The sequence below is a fragment of the Thermobia domestica genome, chromosome 4 (genome assembly GCF_964235325.1).
Source record: "Thermobia domestica chromosome 4, izTheDome1.hap1.1, whole genome shotgun sequence".
In the NCBI taxonomy this organism is placed as follows: domain Eukaryota; kingdom Metazoa; phylum Arthropoda; class Insecta; order Zygentoma; family Lepismatidae; genus Thermobia; species Thermobia domestica.
Genome location: NC_137457.1, coordinates 62,500,414 through 62,524,482, shown reverse-complemented (window position 1 = coordinate 62,524,482; position 24,069 = coordinate 62,500,414). Strand labels below are relative to the sequence as shown.

At 34.1% G+C, this 24,069-nt stretch overlaps 1 long non-coding RNA gene across 4 annotated transcripts in view; it reads right to left on the bottom strand.

Annotated features, from left to right (window-relative positions):
* The window catches only part of LOC145683315 (uncharacterized), a 547,679-nt gene that overhangs the window by 503,112 nt on the left and 20,498 nt on the right, over positions 1–24,069 (bottom strand). Inside the window, exon 1 of one of the 4 annotated variants that reach the window (XR_014131030.1) lies at positions 11,012–11,081. The exons of 2 other annotated variants lie outside the window; for them this stretch is intronic. This is a non-coding gene — a long non-coding RNA (uncharacterized LOC145683315). Of the gene's footprint in view, positions 1–11,011; positions 11,082–24,069 lie in introns of those variants that run through there. One more of the 4 variants, XR_014131028.1, reaches the window with a different exon arrangement.

Genomic DNA, 24,069 nt, shown 5'->3' with positions numbered 1-24,069 from the left:
CCACTCATTTGCCGCAAAATCTTTACGAATAACTATTTGCGAAACTGCTCCCAACATTTAACATTGAATCTCCCATAAGGAAAATGTACTTTTGTGTTTACACCCCTAAAAGGGGTGCTAAACAGCAATTTTCTCCTATTACGTTTAGAAAATCGAAAAACCCTGATATTACTCAATAAGAGTGCCAAATTTTATATTAATAGCGTGAAAACTTAATCTTCTCCTAGTGTTGTAGAAATTTACACGAGTCATGGATGTCTGTATGTCTGCGTGTGTGTGTGTGCGTCTATATTTGCAAACGACATCAAATGTATCTCCTAAATTACTATGGTAAAGTCTGGAATTGGTCCAATATAATTACACGACAATCCATTGCCGGGGGGAAAAAACCCGAGTGATGTATTGTCGCATAATACTACAATTAAACCGACAGAAGATGATATAGAAATAGATGCATTACCGAGTAAAGAAGATGATCTGCAGATGAACGTGACATTTGACGATAACGTAAACGTGGGAGATCTACAACGAAAGGATGTATTTTTGGGCCCAATAATGAAAGCAATTGAAGATCCGGACGGGACCGATGTAAAAGCGGAAAAGCGGGATAGATGGTATACGATAAAGGATGGGAAACTTTATCGAACACAGAAAATGGCATGTGGAATGAAACTATTGTTATGTATACCGTTTTCACTTCGGGAACAAGTATTTAAGAATATCCACTGCTCCGTGTATGGCGGAGGTCATTTTTCGTATGGCAAATGTTACAAGAGAGCTTTGCGTACTATTTATTTTCCCAATATGAAAATGTTTTTTTTTATGACAAAGTAAAGGAGTGTATTAGCTGCCAAGTCCAGAAGAAGAAATTTGGAAGGACGCAAAATCATGCGCAGACCTACCCTAATTATGCACCATTTCAATTTCTGACTCTCGATGAAATTGGTCCATTTAAAAGATCGAGGAATAATCGAAATAAATATGTTTTAGTGTTTGTAGACAATGCAACACAGTATGTTATAGCAAGAGCTGTTCCGGCACTTACGGCAGAAATCATTGCCCAAGTTATATTTGAAAAAATAATCAAGGAGCACGGGATTCCCGAATTTCTTAATATTTACTGATTGAGCAGTCACCGAGGCGAAATCATAGAAGAAATGGCTGAGAGATTCGGAATGAATCTTCATTTTGCAAATACCGATGCCCATTATACCGTGGGAATTGAGGAACGAGCGATAGGAACCATCCAGCAAATGATGAAACATTATATTAATAAAGAGTTCACAAATTGGGATGAGGTACTACCCAGTATAATTTTTACGATGAATACTCAGATACATGACGGAACGGGGTATTCACCGTATTATTTGTTAACTGGAAAGGAACCCAAGACATTTTTAGAACAAGATATGGAAATACCATGTGAAAATGTGGACAATGAGACGAGAATGCAAACCATCAGAGAGGAAATGAAGTTGGCTTATAGGAACCTACAAAAGAATTCAAGGCACAGAAAAAACAGATCGAGAAGAACCGAGTTTCGAGATCGGTCAGCAAATCTTGATCAATGAAATGCCACGAGCTGGTATTCCAGGATGTTTTGGTGGGAGTATAACATCAGAGGCACTATATTAGAGAAAATTAATAATAACTCATATAGAGTTAAGTATGAGACATCGAAAGGGGAAAAGAAAGTCGACACAGTAGACATCAGACGTATTAAACCATTTATTAGTTCGAAGAAGGAAAAATATGAAGGAGAAGAAGAAGATTACGATTCGGATAGCGAGGAGTAAGAATGGAAGTAGGATGTGGAGAAGAACGGAATTTTTTTTTTTAAAAGAAAGAAAACTGTGCACAACGCGTGTTTATGGGTGACCCGTCAGTAAGGCGGCTGGTACTCAACCAAAGCCTCATCAATATCTGAGGAAACGCAGATATTTTAGTATTATGAACCTATAAACATGTGTTGGTCACAGAAATTAGCGATTTTTTTAAATTTGAGAATATAAACCATTACAGACATTTATATTTTAGATAATTTGATATTGAGTATTCCTCAGGTGTAGCTAGATAAATAAAATAAATAAGTAATTAAATAAATAAATACATAAATAAATAATTAAATTAAATTAGTTGAATAAATTAATAAATAAGGATAACAATAGTAATTCGATAATTTTAATTAATTTCAGAGTTCTTTGGAATTTTGATTGAGTATACGAAAAAAAATAATATGATGAGCAGATTTATTTCATACGCGACAATATTCCTGTTGGTGAGGGCAGGAGATGTAGATCAACATCAGCAGATAACATTACTGTACATTGGATTAGCTTTGCTGCAAGATTCATTTGCAGTGCACTCATCTAATGTAGTATATACGACTGTACGTATGCATTTGAATTTTCGTCAAACTGTACCAATACACGAAGTGTGCTCAGAAAGTTATGAAAGTTTAAACGAATATGCTATAAAAGAAAAGGAATTTCGATCTAATATTGTAAATTCTATTCTTTGTCATTTTGTGTATCAAAATGGTAGTGCTATGTGTAAAGAAGGAAATAGGAATAAGCGTTCTATTTTTTGTTTTCTGTTTGGACTTTCAGCGTTAGGGCTTTCAACTTATAATTTTGTTCACACACAGGAATTGCCATCTTCGATTTCCAAATTAACGGAACATGACAAAGTTTTAACGACTGAAGTCACGAATTTAAAAGAGTCATTTAATTCAGAAATAACAATGGTCCATGGAATTATAATAAAGACTTAACATGTATTACAAGGTGTTAAAAATAAATTGCAAGAAATGTATTGTTACCTACATCAAGCTCAACGAAAAATTTTAGCTAATTTATTTTCCCATTTAGTGCAGGAAAGGATAAATAAAATGATGAGTAATATATTGAGTAATCAGTTATCATATGACATTTTAACGAACGAAGATGTTAAAAGATTTGTAAACATGCACGATATTCTAGAACATTCTATATATAGGGCAGATGTGGGTATGTTTTATAGGATGTCAACGATTTATTTAATGCAAAATAATTATGAGAATGATAATCTTGATTTGCTGTTACAAACACCAGTAATTTATGATAATAGTATTTCTGTAATGTATAAAGTTATGTCTATGGGATATTTGAGTCAAAACTTTGGAATGTTTTATAAATTACTGAAAGTAGTATATTTGCCTGACGGGAAATATCACACACTAGACAGATCAAAATGCGAATTTAAAAGCTTTTGGTATTTTTGTGAAGTGATTACACTGGATGACGATGCTAAATGTATAAATAACATAATATTTAATAAATCACTAGAAAATTGTCAACAGAATTCGGAAAAATATTTAGGCGAAGTGTTGTTAGAATACACACATGCTGGAGTAATGTACTCATCAGTAAAACAAGTATATCGGACAAAATTAGAAAAGCATCAAGGCATAACATAAACTAAATTAGAACACGGAAATAACAGATCATATTTTGCTAATTATAAAAATTTTGACCGTATAATTGGCGAGCTGGCAATACCAACGAACAAATTATTAATGTACTAAATAAACATGTAAATCTAATGGGAAATTGGTCGGAGAAACAACTAAATGTTTCATTGCACAAGCAAGGGCTTCATAATCTAACAGAAAATTTGCTAAAATTAAAAGTTGGAACTACTGTTTCACAACTTGTTGTTACGACTAAGTACATAACATATATAATTTTTGGAATAATGATCGTATTAATATTAACGATAATAGCATTAATTGTGTTGTACTGTAGACTTTACAGAACGATTAGAAATTACAAATTGCAAAAAGAAGATGCATAAGACATAATAATAACAACAACAACAATAATAATAATGGCAATAATAATAATAATAATAATAATAATAATAATAATAATAATAATAATAATAAGATAAAAAGCACCTGAGGAAATACATTAATTGAAGTAATGCTGAAAAAGAATGGAAAAATTAAAAAGTTCAATAAATTCTGGTACTTACCTATCAGCTAGAATGAAGTTGAATAAGAGGGTATCGAATCTAGAGACATGAGGAGAGAAGGGTAGCCGGTAAGGAAAAGAACGGACGCGGCCTGACGATTGATGGTTAGAAGTTAAGAATAGTTGAGAGAACATAGTTAAGTATAGTAATAATAAATGATAGACAAGTATGACTCTAATAGACAAAGTAGTAACCCGATAAGAATAAACAGAAAATAGGAAAACTAGGAAATAGAACATCAAAAAGAGCAAAAAGTGAGTGATCACATCTACAAGATCTATGATTTATAATTTTAAATACATAGAAATAAGCAAAGGCAATAGATACTGTAAAATAGTAATAACAAAGACTGAATAGGATAAATTCAGCAATGAAATATTATATAAATACTAATGAATATTGTGTATACACGAGAAAATAGGTTAAATATTTTTCAAACTAGCTAGTAATATTGTATTTTATTATAGTAATATTAAATATGTATAGAAAGAAAAAATAAAGAATAATAGAAAAATAGGAGAATAGATTACATTAGTACGTATATTTTAGATTAATATGTTAAATTGTTTAAGCAACATAATGACAGAGGATGTTAGGATGCTTTAAAAAGCTTGGATACACGTTAGGCTATAGTGACCTTGATATTGGGAGGAAATCCTACGAAATTCCGAAATCATACGGACGAGAACGAGAAGGCACGAAGCCATGTCAGGTGGTCGCGAGCCATCAAGATGGCTGAAGGCTGGAGGACGCGCATCTCCTCGCTGCGTGAGAGTGAGAGAGAAAGCTGAGAGCTAGATTCAAAGCACGAAAAGCATGCGTGAGATGAGAGAATTAAACTTAAATGATTTGTATTATATGAAATTATACGAAATAATTAATAATAGTTAAGTTAGTGTACTAGACACCTAAATACGAATTTAAAATAAAAGCTTTTGTATTAATATAGCAACAACAATATAGCGTTGAGTACGGGAGAAAAACGATGGAAATTAAAGATGTACTTCAAGATATTATTTTAGTAATATGAGAAGCTACATATAATAGGAGAACGACAAGATAACCATTGTATCAAAAAGCTCTAAAGCATGCGTAAGGAAATGCAATGAAAAGTTAGAACAAGATAAAATTCCTATCGTACAATAAACAAGATTGTAATTTTACATTCTAATGAATGATAGAAATAAGGGAATAATATTTTAAGTATCTATAATTAGTTGACTATATTGTCAAGTCAATAAAGTTATCGTCTGTTTGTTACAGATTATCGGGAATAATGGACAGCAGCAAGTTATGCTTTTACATTGCGATTGTCGTATTTGGTATATTAGTAATTGTAATTAGTATGGTTTCAGCCTACATTATAGTAAAAATAAGGAATTTAGATACTAAAAACTGTAAGATGGTTAGAACAAAAAGCGAGGCTAATTCTGAAAGTGAATATGAAAGACCTATTATAGATTCACCTAGTAAACACTATCGCTCTGTCCCAATCTATGGAAGAGTGAACAAGAATAGTCGAAAACACACACAAGTTAACTCGCGAAAATATAAAAACACACACTATTCTTGAAAACATTAATCACAGTAAATCAGATCACAACTTGCAGAGAATGATGATTTCACAAAATACTGACGTAAGTAATAGCAAGCAGCATAACGAACACCAAGAAGATATCACTAAACGTATTGAGAATGCAGCAGATTCCACGAGTACGGTCGAACACAATAATTTTTGTTGTTCTCAAACTGAGAACGAAGTAAAATCACAATCGACGGACATGGACGCAAAATTCCATAAAATTTATGTGATACCCTGTGAGTTATCGATAATATGACCTCGAAATTAATGGAAAACTGCAAATAATCGCGCAAGTGGAATGATGTCGCAATGACTAAATACGCACAATGTGGACGGAAATTATTCTTGATTTTGTTCAAGGCCAAGGTGTAAAATTCAAACTCAGCAAGTTTACAGGAAAACGACATTGTTGCCAAGTTCATGATAATGAATTATCATGATTTTTTATAAGTGGTTAATGGTGATATAAAAATTTGGTGACGGAAAAAACAGATAAAATAATTAAGTGTTGGTGAAGGAATGTGTTATATAAATAGTGAAATATTATTTTAACCGTGTGGAATTTAAAACCAATAATCGATGCAGTATATTTTTGTAGTGTGAATAGGTGAAGTAAAAACTATGATGAGTCTATAAAAATGTATTAGTTAGAGCCAATGCATTGGAAGGATTAGAAGGAAATTTCCATGTGTTACTCTGTCGATACATATATAACTATGAAAGAGCCATGTGTAAAATACAGTGCAAGCATCTAAGAGCTTGTAATATGTAAAAATGTCAACAGATGGCAGGATAATGTTTGTTTGATTAATTTTGAATGACGCAAATTAATGCGCAAAATTGTAATTATTTAATCTATTATTTTATGTTTTGATTTTATTTTTGTTAATATTTTATGTTTTTTTACGGCAAAATAATAAGGTTATAATATATTATTTGTATATTTGTATTTTTGTTAGTATTTTCCAATCTCATGTTTCGATTGGATCTGACGCGAAGCACCTTTGAGTTTCAAAAGTGGCAGTATTGAGGGATTGAAATTAGATAAATTTTATTTTCAAAATTTTTAATAATTAGATCAAATAAAGATAAAATGAATGTGTAAGAAATAAAAGACAAAACTCAAAGTTAAATAATTGCAGAATAATTAATTAAATAAATTACAAAATTATGTTGTCTATGTTTTGGTTGTGTCAGATGTAAATACGCATGTATTATTGTGCAATGTTGTGATTACGAAGAAAAACACAGAAATAATGCTGTGTCAGAAATTTTGAGAGAATTAGTTGTGATGTTTATGTTTGTCAATTGTTAACATCAACATAAATTTTAGGATGTGACAAAATTGTCAGATTACGAAGATAGACGTCTGGAGATTTTGTCTATTCGATGATCATCGCAGAAATGTTAATTTCGGAAATGAGATAGCAAACACGTGGAGAAATGTGAAGCAAGGTGGCAGTCTGAAGAGTAACTAAAAGACAAAACTCAATACATAATATGGATTGACATAAATACTCTAGGAAATTAAGATCGAAGACAGAGATTAGACGGCAAATCATCGGCGAAAGGTCTCAGACTGTTAGTCGACGAAAAGACTTGCAGTTCAGTCTTTTGTTATTTAATATTTCGACGAGATTTACTTTAAGTTCATTCATGAGCTATGGTCAACTAGTTCGTAATACAAGTACTATAGCCGTTCTACAGTGCAACATTTTAGCAACATATTTATCGTAGAAGTTGGAGTTTACTCTGCTGCACCTTGGGCTTCATTAAAGACTACATCGACAGCTACCCAGAAGTTATGGGTTTGCTATTTGTTTTACATCAACAAATAGAGAAATTAATCAGACTAATTAAGTTGTGAGTGGTAATGTTTGTACATCCTACACATAACACAGTACACCATCACATCACGTTTGATGATTGAAAATACAATGAATCTAAAACTTACTCAGCTTGTGTTTAGTTTTTGAAATTAGTAATAGAATTTCCCTGATATTATAGAAAATGTTAGGAGGACGACGAGCTACGTACATGCTTTTAGAGGCACGACAAGGGGGTTTGACATTACAATCAAACAGCAAACAAAATTTTAACATGTTGTAACAAGTAAATATTTAACCTTTTACTTCGAGGTTCACAAATTTGGTGTATGTAGTAGTCAATGTAACATTGCTAAGTTAGAAAATATAATTTAATATATCGTAACAATTTCGAGTTATACAAGGTTAGATATTTGATCTTTTACAGTTTTTCCCGTATATAATAGTCAATAACAATTGCTTTGTTTGGATACAGAATTTTTATATGTTGAACTGTTTATGAGCTATACATAATTAAATATTTTACCTTTGACATCGAGGTCACAACTTTTGTGTTATATAGTCGTCGATAATACATTGACAAAAGTGAAAACAGATTTTAAAGTGTTGTACCGTATAGGAAATAGTCACAGTGAAATACTTCACTTTAGACCTCTGCACCAAAAATATAAACTGAATTTTAATATGTTTCGACCTTCACATCTCTTTTAACATTTGATGTTTGAGGTCGACGTGCAATTTAGTTCTGAATTTTAATCTATTGCACAAGTTATGCATGGTTAAATATTCGTCCTTTGACTTCCGACCAAGATAGTTCATGTCCAAAAGAGGCTCTATAAAATGTAATATAGTCTAAGTTAAATAAATATATAGTTAACGGGTTTGAGAAAAGAAGCGATAGTCTTTTATAAAGGCTGTTTGCTTTCTGTTATGTTAAGTAAAGATTTTAGTACATTATGATAAAATGAACGATAACTATTTATGAATACTATGTTTGTATCTAAATTAATCGTAATACAAAAGCTGCGAATCTGGTTAGAATTACGGTACGATCCTCGGTTAATGTTATACTCCTTTCTATTTGCCCTTATTTCAAGATGGTCGTTTTCTTATTTTGATGTTAGTACCTATATATTAATAGGCGTATGGTGGTGACTATGTCATACCCACTACGTATGAAATTATTTGAAAATGTTGAATGAGGTATTTGAAAATGATTTCTCGTTTTTGATAAAACATTAAGGAAGGTTATCACTTATTCGTTATATGACAGTATCAGTCTTATTCTAAATGGTACAAGAATGTGCGGAATTGTCATTATAGTTATGAATTTACAAGTACATACTGCAGGTTATTTTTAACGAAAAAGCAAAATAGTTCCAATTTGTACTCGAAACACAAACATTTAATAGAAAAGCAAATAAATTCTCGTTAGTTACACAGTTTGAACCTTATTTGGTTGATTATTCTGGAGTTCAGCGTCCATTGAAGCCTGTAAGCTACATGAAACGAGTTGTATCATAATACACCGACGTTCAGTCTATACGCCCAATTTAAAATGATATTATTAAAACAAACGTATCTCTTCGATTGATTCTTTGATATATACACTTATACAAGTGATTTCTTGAAATATAATTATTTAAAGGAAATAATTATGCACTAAGGATAATATCATTATAAACTGAAAAGAATAAACGTTGATATAATCGAACTGATCATATTGCGACTAGAAGTCTAGTGGTTAACCTACAAGCTAATATGAGCACTCGTTGAGAGTTACGTCAGTTGAAATATAACTGACTTTCAAAGACAATGGCATTCAACTCCGTTTCATTTTTCTCTTTTGACATTCCAGCATGGAAGGATGATTTTATTTGTTCGTTGTACCTGCTTCCATTGTTCTTTCAGCTACGAAGATGAAATTAACAAGAAAGCACATTTTTACCTGTATAGATACCTTAGTTTCGAATTACTTTATCATTATGTATTTCAATAAGACGCATGACCTGTTTGTAATCTGTGATTATAGAACTCCTCACAGCGATCTGAATATATTTATTGAAAAGCTTGAATTAACTATGGACTATTTTGCTCAGTCTAATAAACATCCTGTTATAGTAGGTGGTCTGAATATAAATTTCCTTGTAACTGATATCGATGATCAACTCAAGCTATTCTTAAATACGTATAATTTAACACGAATGGTCAATGTACCTACACGAATAACTTATCATAGTCGTAGCGTAATCGATCAATTACTTTATAACAAAAATATAGATAAACAGCACAGTTACAGTCATAAAGAGTGGTTTCTCGGATCATGAAGCTCACTTATTTCATTTAAATATTTCCATTGCACAAAAAGCTAATATAAACACACTCGAAAGTCAAATCCGCATACACAAGAATTTTTAATGAAACGAATATCTCCCATTTCGATTTCATACTTAGTCGTGAATGCTGGGAGGATATATACGCCAAAAAAATCTTTGAAAGAAGCTTGTAACATTTTCTATGACGCATACACTCGTTACTTCAATGAGGCTTTTCCTAGACAACTTCGCCCAATTTCAATAACAAGTAACAAACCTTGGATAGCTACAACAATAAAAGTTTGTAGTAAGAACTTAAGATCTTCAAATTTATCATATAAGTAACATGACAGGGTACTATATAAGCTATAAAAAACATAAAAATATCTTAAAATCGGCAAAAGTACGATATTACTCAACACGCATAATAAAATCTGAAAATAAGACCGCCAATTTACGGAGGATAATTAAACATGAAACATACTAAAGAAGGAGTAATTGAAGAAAACATTGACATTGAATCAAGTTGCAATCTTACCAGTGATCCATTTATTATTAATATTCTTTTGAACAATCACTTAATGAATATTCAGAAAACGATAGGTTCAAATAGTCAGCCTCCTTCAGAGCAGTTATTGTTTAACAAAAAATGAAAACAATTCCTTCTAACAAGCAAAAAATCAAAACAATCAAATAATCAAGACTGTCTACATCAACGGAACATGAGTTTGAAAAAAACATATCCTTCCTTGCTGAGGGATTAACGAGAGCACTGGGCAACCTTCCAACGCTGGAATGGATGTTATATTTAACCTCAAGTTCTTGCACGAAATGGTGTTTCTTCACTTAGCCCTTCTGACACAATTATGTGAACTTATCACGTTAGTAAATATCTTTCAATACATCTTAGCACATATTTTACAGTATGACATATTTACATTTTAGGATTTCCTATCTTTGGTACTCTAAAGTATAATAGCGTTATTTTCCTAAATTTTGAGGAGGGAAACAATGGAGAGATGACTTCTAGAAAGGGTAAAGCGTAAAGAAGGTAAAGAAGGGGAAAATCCTAAGAATAAAGTAAACATAGGCAAAAATTAAAAGCCTAATAGCTAAATTCAGTAAAGCATGTTAATCAAATTTTCCTGATATGGAACAGTTTCAGTGGAGAGTATTTCAACATAAACTAATCCTAGTGATGACGTAATGGAACTTATAATTATTTTTAATAATATTCAAGTTTTCTACTAAAAGAAATATAAAAATTTCATTACCAAAATCACGAAACGCTGGCAATAATATAAAAAGATTCTTCCAATCTATGTGCCAACTAAGCAAGTGATGTGTTTCTGTAAGGTATTCAATGGTGTTACAAAAGAAAATTACAAACAAGCTCAGATCACACACAAATATTTTGAAAATACGAAACAAAACTTCCATTCAATTCTATTGTTACATGTATTGTAATTTACATTTCTGTAATGCAAATTATATTTTGTGTTTACTTTGCAAATCTTGTTTAATTAGAAAAACAATATTTGGTAACTCTTGTCTGTAAACGAGAAATCCATATAACACAAAATGTTATATTCAGTATTCGGAAAACTTAAAATGGAGATTAGAAAACCAAAGTCATCCTAGGCATGTTTCTTTCCTTCAACGAACAAGGATTTAAAACCAGTAGTCCAGTGAATAATTAGATTTTGCTTGTATTAAGTGAGGTAGTATTAAAACCTTGGTAAACCAGTGTACTACGATAATCTAAATAGCATACTGAATTTATATCCTAGTCAGATTTCCGCTGGTGCCACAATCTTCGTAAAATGGTGCCTAAACCAGAATCCTCCTAAAATAGCGTGATAAAGTTTTTAAAAAACTCGGTTCCCTTACATTCTAGCTCAAAATATATTATTATCCAAAAAAAGAGGCATAGAATTTGCTGTAAATAAGGTTGTTGTGGAATAAACACACATATATAATTATATGCCACAGGAAATTCTCAGTACTGAATTATTTGGTATCAAAGAGATAAATACCACACACACACAAAGAAAACAAACAAAAAAACGAAAATTAACGGCAACAGTGACCTCGGATGATTATAAGCGGTATAGCAGGTTACCAGTTATATTGGAAATTCAACAACCTATTTCCCGAAACAGATAACAAACTTTATTATAATACGAACAAATTCAATAATAAGAAATACATATGAAAATAAAATAGTGTCCCGTTGGTGTTTGGGTTCCCTCGTTTGACCCGAGCTTGCACGGACTTTGTCGTGGAGAAGAGCCGTGTGAGTATGTTTTCCCGGAGTTCTCCCGTTTCTTCCAACTATCCACTCCACAACCCGATTCATTTTCATCATTATCGTCTTCTTTAGCCTAGCCTGCGTAACTGTGCCAAGTAAAGTTGAAAAAAAATATTTTTTTTATTTTTAGTGTAGCATCATCTAGTCCTTTGTTCTAATCTCTTTCCTCTTTCCCCTACGTACTTCATCTAGTACTAGTTACAATTAACTTGGTACATTACTCCTCCCACTTTTGATCTTGCCTTCATCTTTCCTTTTTCTCTCACTAATTAAATTATCATCTTTCCTTATTTTCTATAAGTTTTAATCTCTTCTTTAAAGCTTATCTTCAGTATCTGTTACGCTTTAGTAGCTGGCATGGTATTTCTATGTCTGCTTTCTTTGTTTCTTTCTTCGTCGCTATGTATAATTTTACCCCTCTTTCTCATGTTCAGTATAAAATTCTTCTCGGTCCTTATGTCTACGTCACTCCTCTTATGAACTATATCCCAGCATTGGGTTCTTTCCTGTACCTAGTTTTCTCGAATTTTCCTCCAATTTTCTCTAATGTCATGTCCATGAAGTTCATTTTCCTTTATCCGTCCAGTTTCATTTCTAGTTTAATCTCTTTTCTCGTCCTTAATTGTTTTATCAAATTTCTCGAAATGACGCTTAGTCAATTTCCATATTCCAAGGCTATCATTTACATTTCTTCAAAATGTTATTAGATTTTCCTCCTCCTTATACTTTCTGTTCCTACCTGCTCATTACAATCTCTACTACCAGGCTGAGTCTCTAAGCAATGCTTAGAAGCTCTTTTACACTAACCAATCATGCATACATATTATCCCATATCAGCGTTAGGGACTTCAACACTTTCTCCTTCTCTCTATTTTCTTATAATCTTATTTTCCATTCTTTTCCTATTGTTTTAAAGACGAACTCTCTTTTAGTGCTTGGCAACATTGCCTTTTCAACAATATTGACCAATATGGTTCTTTCTTTTCTGTTTCCTACCTATACCTTAAACCTCTAGCTCAATTCCAAACATGTCTTTATTTTGTCTGTTAAATTTACATTTCCAGTTACTATTACGCTATTTGCACTAACTCATTTCTGCTCAGTCCATCCTAGTTTCTTTTCACTTACTCCAAAACTTTCTCAATGTTTCACATCAAATTCCTTTTACCAATTGTCCAGATGTCTCATCACATCTCTCACAAACGTAGATAAATTGTCTTCAATTTTCACTCTTTTTCAGCCCCTTTCTCCCTGTCTTCCACTCCTTTAGGTTTCCTTATTATGGTGTCCCACGTGAGCTGCTTTTCTGATTTCTTGATTAGCTTTTTATGTATCACTGATTGATCCGAATACCTGTTGGCGTGTTGTTCTCCTCACATACATCCTTATAAACACTATGTGCTATCTCTTGGATATCTATTACCTCCATCTGTCCTTCCACTTATCTATTCTCCTTCTCAACATCGGAGGTACTTTAAATTCAGACTTGCATCCAAGATTATCTGTGCGAGGATTAAACAACCACTACTCCAATTCCTTGCTCAATACCAACTTGGAGTAGGCATACAACATGGTGCTGAAGCGGCAGCACATACAGCAAGTATCTATTACTCATACCATCACCAGAAGCCCAAAGCTTTCCTAAAAATAGATTTTAGAAACGCATTCAAGGAAATAGACAGGTATACAATGCTATCTATCGTCAAAGAAAATTTTCATTCGATATATCCCAATGTACAGCAAAGCTATGCTTAAGCCAGCAAGCTAGAATTTATATTATGGCAAAGATATAATCTTATCAGAAAAAGTAGTTCAAAAAGGTGATCCTTTAGGTCCAGCATTATTTGCCGTAACATTGCAGGCTATAGTCAATAATATCAAGACAGACTTAAATATCTGGTACCAAGATGATGGTGCAATAGCTGGAGATCCGGCTATTGTATTAAATACATTGAAAATGATCAACACACAGGCAGCTACAATTGGTCTGCAACTAAATTTCCCGAAATGCGAAATCAGCTTTCTTGAAACTACAAATGAACAAATGCGCACACTGTTTTCATCATAAAACCTACTAGCTCCAGGTATCCAATTCATGTCGCCATCAAACGCTTTCCTTCGTCGAGCTGCTGCCTCAGCTAAAAAGCAATAAGAACTCTTTTATCTGCGAAGATTAACCAGTTACACATGTATTTCTCACATCTATCATCATCTATCATATATCTGCTCATTCTCCCTTTTACTTACTAAGAATATGATTTTCCATCCCAATATTATTATATTTCTTGCGATGTTTACCTTCATGAAAAGAAGAGGATTTATTAGAAATATATGACAACAATATAAAATCTGGTTTGGAGTCAATCCTAAATTGTGTCCTTGAGGATAGCACATGGCTTCAGGCATCTCTCCCAGTTAATCTTGGTGGATTAGGCATTTGAGGAGCCTTAGTTTTGGCTATTCCCGCCTTTTTGGCTTAATTCTACGACTCTCAATGTCTAATAAATTTACTTCTCCAACAGAACAACAATCTCCACTGGGATTCTGATGTTCAAGATTGCTCGTAAACATGGTCGTGGTTGGTGGGCTCCGATTTATACGACTTAAGTTTCAGGGCTAAACAAACCACATGGGAGGAAACTATCATACAATCAAATTTTTCATTTTTACTACAGTCTTCCGACAACCCAGAAAACAAGGTTAGACTGATCGCTGCATAGTCCATTGAGGCAGGTGCTTGGCTCAAAGCTTTGCTCTCTCGTTCTCTAGGCCTTCACCTGAATGATGAATCTTCTAGAATAGTTATTCGTTAAGACTGGGAGCAGATATTTGCGAACATCATAAATGCCAAGGGTGCAAAAATCCTGTTGACAAAAAAAGGACTACATGGTCTCTCCTGCATAAAAAGCACAGGTTGAAATCCTCGACACTCGAACCTCAAAGACATCATTGTGAGAGCACTCATCTCCGCAGGTGTACCGGCAATAAGGGAGCCAAATTGCTGTAGTCGAACAGATGGAAAAAGACCAGATGGGATATCCTTAATTCCTTGGAAGAAAGGTAAAGCCTTGAGACTTCACATGCACAGACACTTTTGCACCTTCCAACCTTCCTTTCTCTTCAATCCAGGCGGGCAATGCAGCAGGTCGGAAAGAGATATAGAAAAGAAGAAAATACAACAACCTTAATGAAAAATATCATTTCGGACCGATTGCAGTTTAATTCGGTGGCTCGTAGGAAAGGGAAGGCCTAAACGTCATAAAGAAAGTGGGAAAACGCATCACACAGTTATCCGGTAATGAAAGAGCAACCAGCTTCCTAATCCAAAGAAAAAGCATGGTGATGCAGAGAGGTGAAGTAGTTTCAATACTAGGAACCCTACCTCATCGTAAAGCACTGGAGGAGATTTTCGTACTTTAAAAACAAGAGTAATGTGTCCATATTGTTGTATACTAATTATTTTTCATTGTTATTCATTATTGTTTCAACTGCAACAATGTAATTTTAATTTTCAACTGGTGTATTTGGATGAAAGAAATGAAGAACAGAGTCTTTTATGTTAAAATGAATTGTAGAAGAGCCAAATATAATGTTCAATATGCCGAAACAGTTGGCCAACTATAGCATATATCTCTAAGTGTGAAAGAAGTACCAAAAAGAGATTTTCAGAAAGACAAGCGCTTTATGGAAATCACGCTACATACACAGTATCCGGTCCATGCCATTGGAGACCCCAGAACTACCGAAAGGATGGTGTGGTCTCTTAATTTAGAATCACTAATAAAAAATATCCTACGCTTCAGAAACTGAGAACAGTTCAGATTAATGTATGGAAAACTAGTGTAGAAGTCGATAAAATAAAGAAAATCTTAACCGGGTTTGCCAAAATTAAAAAAAAATATATTTTTTCTTGTAGTTGCAAATTAATATAAACCAAAGTTTGCCAATCACTCTTACGCTTAACTACATCTTGAGGTACCGATTGATTTCGATTATTACATAGTTTAAAACGTAGGAAAATGAAGATATGTGTAGGGGGGAAACATTGATACTTTGGTACGGAATTGAGGAGACTCTCCTTTAAAAATCTACTATAATATTTACACTTATCCATTCCTTCACCTCCATGAACAGTAATGAACTCAACTTAGTGAGGTAACATGGGAGAAAAAATCTCCAAGTAACCAAGTACTATCGCGAATATAAGGCTCGAGTTGTATACTTAATCTGAATTAATTGTGGAAACGGAAAGATGAATGTGATGCAGTTATGTAAAGAAAGAAAGGAAAGCTGAAGACAAAAACTACCAGAGATGAAGTTAGGTTGGGTGTTCCAAATCAAAACGTTTCAAATGTTCTAGGTGAAGGATGTTTTTCTGTATTGAGAAAAATAGAAACCGTTGATGATTTGCATACAAACTGAAACAGATATAAAATACAGGAGAAAGAAGGGACATAATAAATATTACCATTTAGACACCGGACCCGTCTCGGGAGGTAAGTCTTGTCTTTAAAGTTAAAAGCTTTGTGATATCAAACTGAAATGTTACTAACTGTTTCTTTTATTATCTGAACAGTTAGAACAAGAGAAAATTTTACGTCTGTTTCTTTGAAGCAATACCACGTTATACTTCACTCTCGTAATTTACCTTACGAACCGCATTTGGTTGACACCTTTACCATATTTTGGTCATATTTTCATAGTTGAACGATACTGATATATATAGTGCACTAGATAATAAATATACTGAAATTCACAGGTTTTCTGTATTTTTCCGATTATGCAGCTTGGAGTTATAAACGTAAATATACGTAGGTGCTGTCTTCTTACAAAGCGTCATATGTATGTTCTATACACTCCAATTTAAAAATATACAAATATGATTTTTCTACGATACAAATCCACAACTATATAAATTTGTACGATTTCAGATGGGTATCTGGGAATCAAGATGTTAACTCGAAAATATCGAAATACTGCAAAAACATGAACATATTAAAGCAATAAAATTATCGAACAATCGTAATATCGTGATACTGAAAAATACCGAAATACTGAAAAATATTGAAATAACGAAATATTAAATAACATCGATTTTAAAAGTTTTCGATACTTAAAAATATCTATGAATCCACATATCGAAATATCGCACAGCTGCAGGTGGGACCCGTCACCATGGATTTTCTTTTAACCACTTTTCGTCTTCGAGGATGTGGTTTCCCCGTAAATTTTGTAGGATTTCATCACTTTGAAAGTCTTCTGAATGTTGTTATTCACGACACTCAACACACTTATCATTTTCACCACGTTCACACCATAGAGCCGAGATTTAGTAATATGCCCTCTTTCGAAATTACACTTAACGCATTTTACTTTATAACCGTTTCCTCGATACAAGCATACTGCTATTCTGCTGAGACTCACAGAAAACGTAATCAGCCATATCATCCCCAGCAACAATCACGAGCTGCAGTCGCTGCCTGTCCCTTACCTACCCAGATATCATACGTGTTTCCAATTACATGTCTGAATTAATTGAACAAATCCGTATAGGGACAATTGGTAAAATACGTTCGTGAGCTTTTAATTTGTTAAAGGTTAACATAAATATTTAGTATATTATTATCTTTAAACTAATGAGATCTTTGACAAAAGAAGGAAATAAAATAGTTTGAAAGTTGGAACATCGTATGTAGCTATATATGTATCTGTGATTTGCAAATATACATGTAAGTCTTCAATCTAAGACCATTATAGCCTACCTCTAAGCATATATTTAGTTTTAGGTCTTGTTCAAATGAATAAACTTTCCTTTCGGACACTGGTCACAAACCTTTTATCTGGTGCAACAGAAATTCGAACTACATGTGCAGATAGAAACAATAGTTGTATCCCGATACGATCATGTGCTGTGCATACATTTTAGTCTAGCCTAAGTTCCATGGATATATCACAATCTTTTTTTTTGTTCCCATCGTTCCTTGAAGCATGAGTTTTAAACATATGCATACACGTTTCTCCAATTGAGATCAACACCTCCCCTGATATGAACACAAATTCCCCTTTACTTATGTCATGTGACAGGCAGGCTACTGGGAGTCGACTCGACTGCGCAGATGAAAATTCTAAGGCTGTATCTGTAGCAACAAGTACTGTGCACATTCACTTCTGTGTTTATTCCCCCGCACATCACACCACCTCTTTCCACTTACATTAGTTTCTCCATCCCGTATAAAGGGTAGTACCAATAGATGCGGTATGCGCCATACGTTTTTAATTAAAGTGTGAGACCATCAGGAGGCTGCTAATCCGGCAGAGCATACACACGGTTTACACACATTCTCACATTTTTCTATAATTATTGGGATCTTTCCAAAATTGTGTCAGGAGGCCCAGGTGGTTTCAACGAAGTTCCTGCAGGCTTAAAAATTGATGGTACAGGAAAATGTCCCAACAATTTTTCCGGTCCGAACTGGTAAGGTGTTAAACCATATTCAGGTACCAACAAGGATAGAAATAAGGGAACATACAGACACTAGGTTTACGGAACACTTGGTGGCGCATGCGCAAATTGTTCCAGGTTCCTGCTCCAGCTCCGAGTCAATTTCCAGTACCAGAACCGGTACCCGAGAGCAGACTACGCAAAGAGTGGAATGTTACGATCACTGTTTTCAAACCATCATTAAATACAATAGCCTATTTTTCGTTCACACACATATACACTTGATTAAACATGAGCAGTTCCATTTTAATAGAAATTACAGTTCCAACTCCCACTCCCGGTTCGGATTGAACACAGGACCAGCAGCAGCAGACCATAGACTACAAAAGGCTACAACATACGTAGAAATATGATCGCACATTTCAACTAGTATTGAACATTTTACAGCAGTGGTCCGCTCACCGCTATCGTCTGGTTTCTTTCGCGCTCTCTCTCTCACGCACACACACTGGTTTACGGAATACTTGGTGGAGCATGCGCAAACTGTTCCGACTCAAGTTGGAGTACAAGTTCCGGTTCCGAATACACAACACAGGAGAAGCTGGATCCGACTACGAACATAGCAGACATTTCAAGATTACGCAAGAAACAAATATTTTAACTTCTAAGTGGAAATGTTATGACCACATGCAGAAATGGAGAAGCGGCGCCTAGATAACATACAAAGTCCATCTGTTTTCCTCGTTCACTCTTTTACGAAGAAACCAGTGAAACAGATATTAATGCGAAGAAACCGACTTGTTGGAACGAAATGTGCATAAAAAAATTAGAAGAGATACAAAAACGAGAGTGAGATCAAAATGCACATATTCATATTTGCGGAGGGAAAATACTTATGTCGCTATTTCTGGCAGTGTCTTGGGAACACGTGTGGTACCGTACTATATTTAATGAATTCTCTTGCCAACATTACCTGCAAGATATAAATGGTACTTGTACCAATAACATGTCTGGATGATCTAATGTCAAACACACATACAAACTATTAACATTCTTTTACAGAATTGCAGGCGCTATTTGGACCTCTTCAGTGTTACAGCATTTCAGTAATTTACAGTGTAGAATAATTGCACAAAGTAGATAAATACACGCAGTTTTGGAGAAGTAAGTCTACAAGAATTTAAAAGTATGTAAAAAGAAACTAAATTATTGTTTATATTTAAATTACCAGATATTCGTCAAGTTAACTTACTACACTACTTCTTAAATCTGGCAACCACGCTAAACCGGGAGACACTCTCTATGTTTCGTCTCCACTTCGCTCTATCGGAGTAGAAGTGGGTATTTAAAACAAGTTAACTTTATTTACTTAAAACAAGTATAGTAAAATTTTAAAAAAATCAAAATGGCGGATCCAGTATCTTGATTACAATTACAAAAGTCTTCTGGTTTGAAATGGTTTGCAGTTAGTCAAGAACAATCATAGTTGGCATGCGTTATTGCGAGAAGGATGCAAACCGATTTGAAACCTCTTTCTTTACTTATTTTAGCGGCATGTTTGATTAAAGTGACTTTCTGACTCTCTCACTATTCGGGGTGCTTATTTAAAATGAGTCGAGTCGCTTCTCACTACTAGGGAGATTTCTTGAAAATGAACCCCTCGGCTCTTACTACTCGAAGTGCTTATTGAAAGTGACTCAAATCGCCTCTCACTAATCGGGTGCTTATAGTGATTTATGTTATATTTGAATCCCGAGTTAAACCTCAAAACAAACCCGAGTTTCTCAAAAAAGAAACCTTTACTACAGGATCAATTGGATTTAGCATCTTGATATATTTTTTCCAAACGCTGGAAAAATTTCCTGGGACATTTTTTGACATTGTCCTTCTCCGTAAATTAACATCTTCGTAATAAAGATCCAATCATTGATTCATAAATAGGTTTTCTTCACGCACATTTGCAAACATACAGGTGTCTAAGATACGAAAGCGGTTATTTGTAATGAAAACCTCTTACGTTTGACAATTTCGTAACAGTTTATTTTAGAAATTATGCATCATGTTCTTTAATTTGTGCACAGCTTTTGCTGTAATAAGGCGTGCGTTGTGTAAACTATGTTTATGTATTACAAATCTTTTTACGGAATATCAATACTCTAAAACGTCTTTTCAATAAATTCATAATTATAACAACTGAGGATATATGAAACTCGGACATATTCACAAGCGAGAAGACTTACTATAAACAAGCACCCCGAATACTGAGAGGTATAGAGATTTACTTTAATCAAGCATCTCGTTAAAATAAGTAGAGAAAGGTGTTTCAAATCGTTCTGTATCCTCCTCACAGTAACCCCTGCCAACTATAATTGTTCTTGCCCAACTGCAGACCAAGACTAGAAAACTAGAAAACGTTTGTAATTGTAATCACCATATATTGGATCCACCATTTTGCATTTTCTAATTTTGACGTCAGATTCTAAATCAGCTGTCCTGAAACTCGTCTAAATCAGCTGTCCCGCCTGGCAGTATGTTTTTCTTCTACATTAAATAATTGTCTTCTGTCTACGCTTCAAGATCAACTATAACGTTCAAAGTTTGTTTCTACTCTTAAACCTGCACCAATGCCGAAATATAAAAAAAATACGTGTCGATTATTTTTCGAAATTTTTCCAAATTCTGTGACTGAAGTCTACAGAGTTTCATTCAAATCGGTTAGTTTCACTTTCGTAAGTCTCCTTGTGAGATAAACATCTTATACATAAATGTTTAATCTGTCTCGGAAGTTAACTTTTTACATTAACATTAATGTTAAAGATGTATTTTATAAAATGTTTCATAACATAGTGCTTTTCTCAATATTAACTATCGCTCCCGTGCCCTGGAAAAAATAAATTGTTTAATGCAATCTTGTGTTGTGCTGAATGTACATGGACATCTCATGTGCCTCTGCTGCTTGATTGTTTGGTTGGTTAGGATTTTAACATGCCTTTTGAGCACTGAATCATTTGACATGAACTCCCGCTTTATCGTTGTGTCATAACACCTTCAGTTCCCACACGGAATGTTGTTGATTTCAGTTGATCGCCCCTTTCACCAGCGAGACGTGAACCTGCTGATTAACGTGGCAATCGAACCACATGAGCTCCCGCCGGGAATCAAGTCCGCGTCTTGCGCCGAACGAGCATATGCCTACTATGCTGACTTATGAGGTGGAAGTGATCAGATCAGAATCGCAATCTAAATCGTTTTTTTTTTTTTTTTCGAATTTGTATCCGAGATCTGGAATTGGATCTAAATTGGCGATATAGTTTTTGTGTTTAAGCGAGTTAGTGAACAAGTAGTTACCCACCTTCCTTTTGAGTTTTATGTCCCACGGTTATGCCGTTTAAGCTAAAGGAGACGGTGATTATGAGAAATGAATGAGATGGTGGAATGAAGAAAGTGGGAGGGAACGGGAGAGCCCCGAGAAAAAACACGCACACGGTGTTTGTAAACCACAAAGTTCACTTGGCGGGGGCTGGGATCGAACCCGGGACCCCAAGCACCAGAGTTGAACGCTCTACCACTTAGCCACCGCGGCCCCGTTACCCACCTTTGTCAGGCATTTGAATCATATTTGTATTAGTAAATGAAAATATTGGTAAGGTTCCTAAATAGAACATTTATATTTCATCATAGGTAATTTCAGTGAAATTAGGGTTGCCAGTCTTTCGGCGTTGGCCGAGCATGTGATTTTTCAATGTCAAGACTTGATTTGAATTATTTTTGAGTAGTCTGACATTAGTCATATTTCTATTTTGTCAATATTTTGCTTGAAACATTAGTATGTTTCTCAATTGTGTTAGAGAACTGTCCTTCATTGTTTTTTTATCAACTCATTTTTAAGATTGATTCTCGAAAATGTGTCGAAGCCCAAACTTCAAATTTGGTCTCATCTAACTCGGGAACTAAAAGCCTGCACATCATATTTATTTCATGTGAGTACAATGTTGTCAAGATTTACAACCATGCCAAGTTTGATCAAGTAAGTTTGCTTGAATTCGTAATTTTTAATTAACTATGATATATCAGAAAATAATCAATGAAAGACGAAACCATAAATGACGAAAGTTATATAACCTCTTCAGTCCCAAGATTAAATTTTTCTTGGTAGTCTTCGGTTCTCTTCGATTTATCAGTAGTTTAGGAGTAAGGAAGCACATTGTTTTAAAACAAAATGTCTACCTCCCCCCCAACCCCCCGAAATTTCATGTCCAGCCAGCTGGACTTCGGGGCTTTATCCTACTTTTATTACATATGTTATCACACAAAAGACCTTCAAATTGTAAGGGTAATTTCTTTATTTCTGTTGCATAAATGCACAACATACGAATCAAATACCGTTATTTTCCAAAGTACTCCCCATGTTCACACACACAGACTTGGCCCATTGCTGTGGGAGTACCGGTACCCGTATCCCTGCGTCATATAATTCTTTGTGACGATCTTTCAACGATTTCGGAACACACGTTTTAACTTCGTAGTTGGTGTGAATTATTTTACTCCTAAGTGCTCCTTGACGGACCAAAATGATGGAAGTCGCAAGATAACAGATCGGGGTTATACGGAGGATAGTCTAGGAGTTCCCAAGCAAGTTTGGCGATAGCTGTGACCGCTGTCGTGACCATATAAGGATGCCCTTTTTAGAATTCAAGGATTGCGTTTTCCTTTCATATTTTGGCGCAGATTTAACGGAATCACTTGTTTACCATGGACAAATTTTCTGAAAATGGAAATTGCACACTTATTTGTAAATGCGTGTAAATTTGTTGTACTTTCCACAGTTTATTTCTGTAAATTTTTTCGTCTGTTACAGTTAAATTATCAACAAGATGAATATAATTACGGAATAATCTACACTGTGGCATTTGTTTTACAGTAGGAACGTTCAGGAATTTCCAGTAATAATCTTGAAGCAAGGTGATCTTAGGGCATCCTGTTATTATATGCGCGTGAGTTAGTTTCCTGTACTTCTCAGAAGTTGCACTAAGCGGTGTCAACATCTTAGGATCCTGCAATATTCTCCTATTACTTTTTGATCGGCAACGATCTCCTAAAATTGTTCAAATTAATTACATGTTCTGTTGTGCCCAAGTTTAATTCAGCGTCTGCAAGTTCAGTGAAATAGTTTTCAAATGACACTTTCCATCTGAGTTCTCTTTTGTGCTTTTTCCTTATTTTCTTCCTCCATGTTAACCTGAATCGTCTTCCTGAAACAAGATAAAGTAAATTATTAGAGCGATAACGCTAATTTAAATCAAGAACTACTAATCACATTAAAACGCATAGCTGGATTTCCAGTTATTTAATTGTGCTCATCTTTAGAGCTACAAAATTCAATAGTATTATTTTCTCATATGTTAGACTATTTATCGATACTTTAAAATATGTTCCCTACATTTTCTAGCAGCAAGTGATTGAATAAAGTTTAATGAAGCATACATACTTCATTATGTGTAATACTCCCATAGTACATAATGTTAAGAAATAATTTAATAAAATAATGGAGGTCTAGAAACAATGAAGAACAAAGGTGA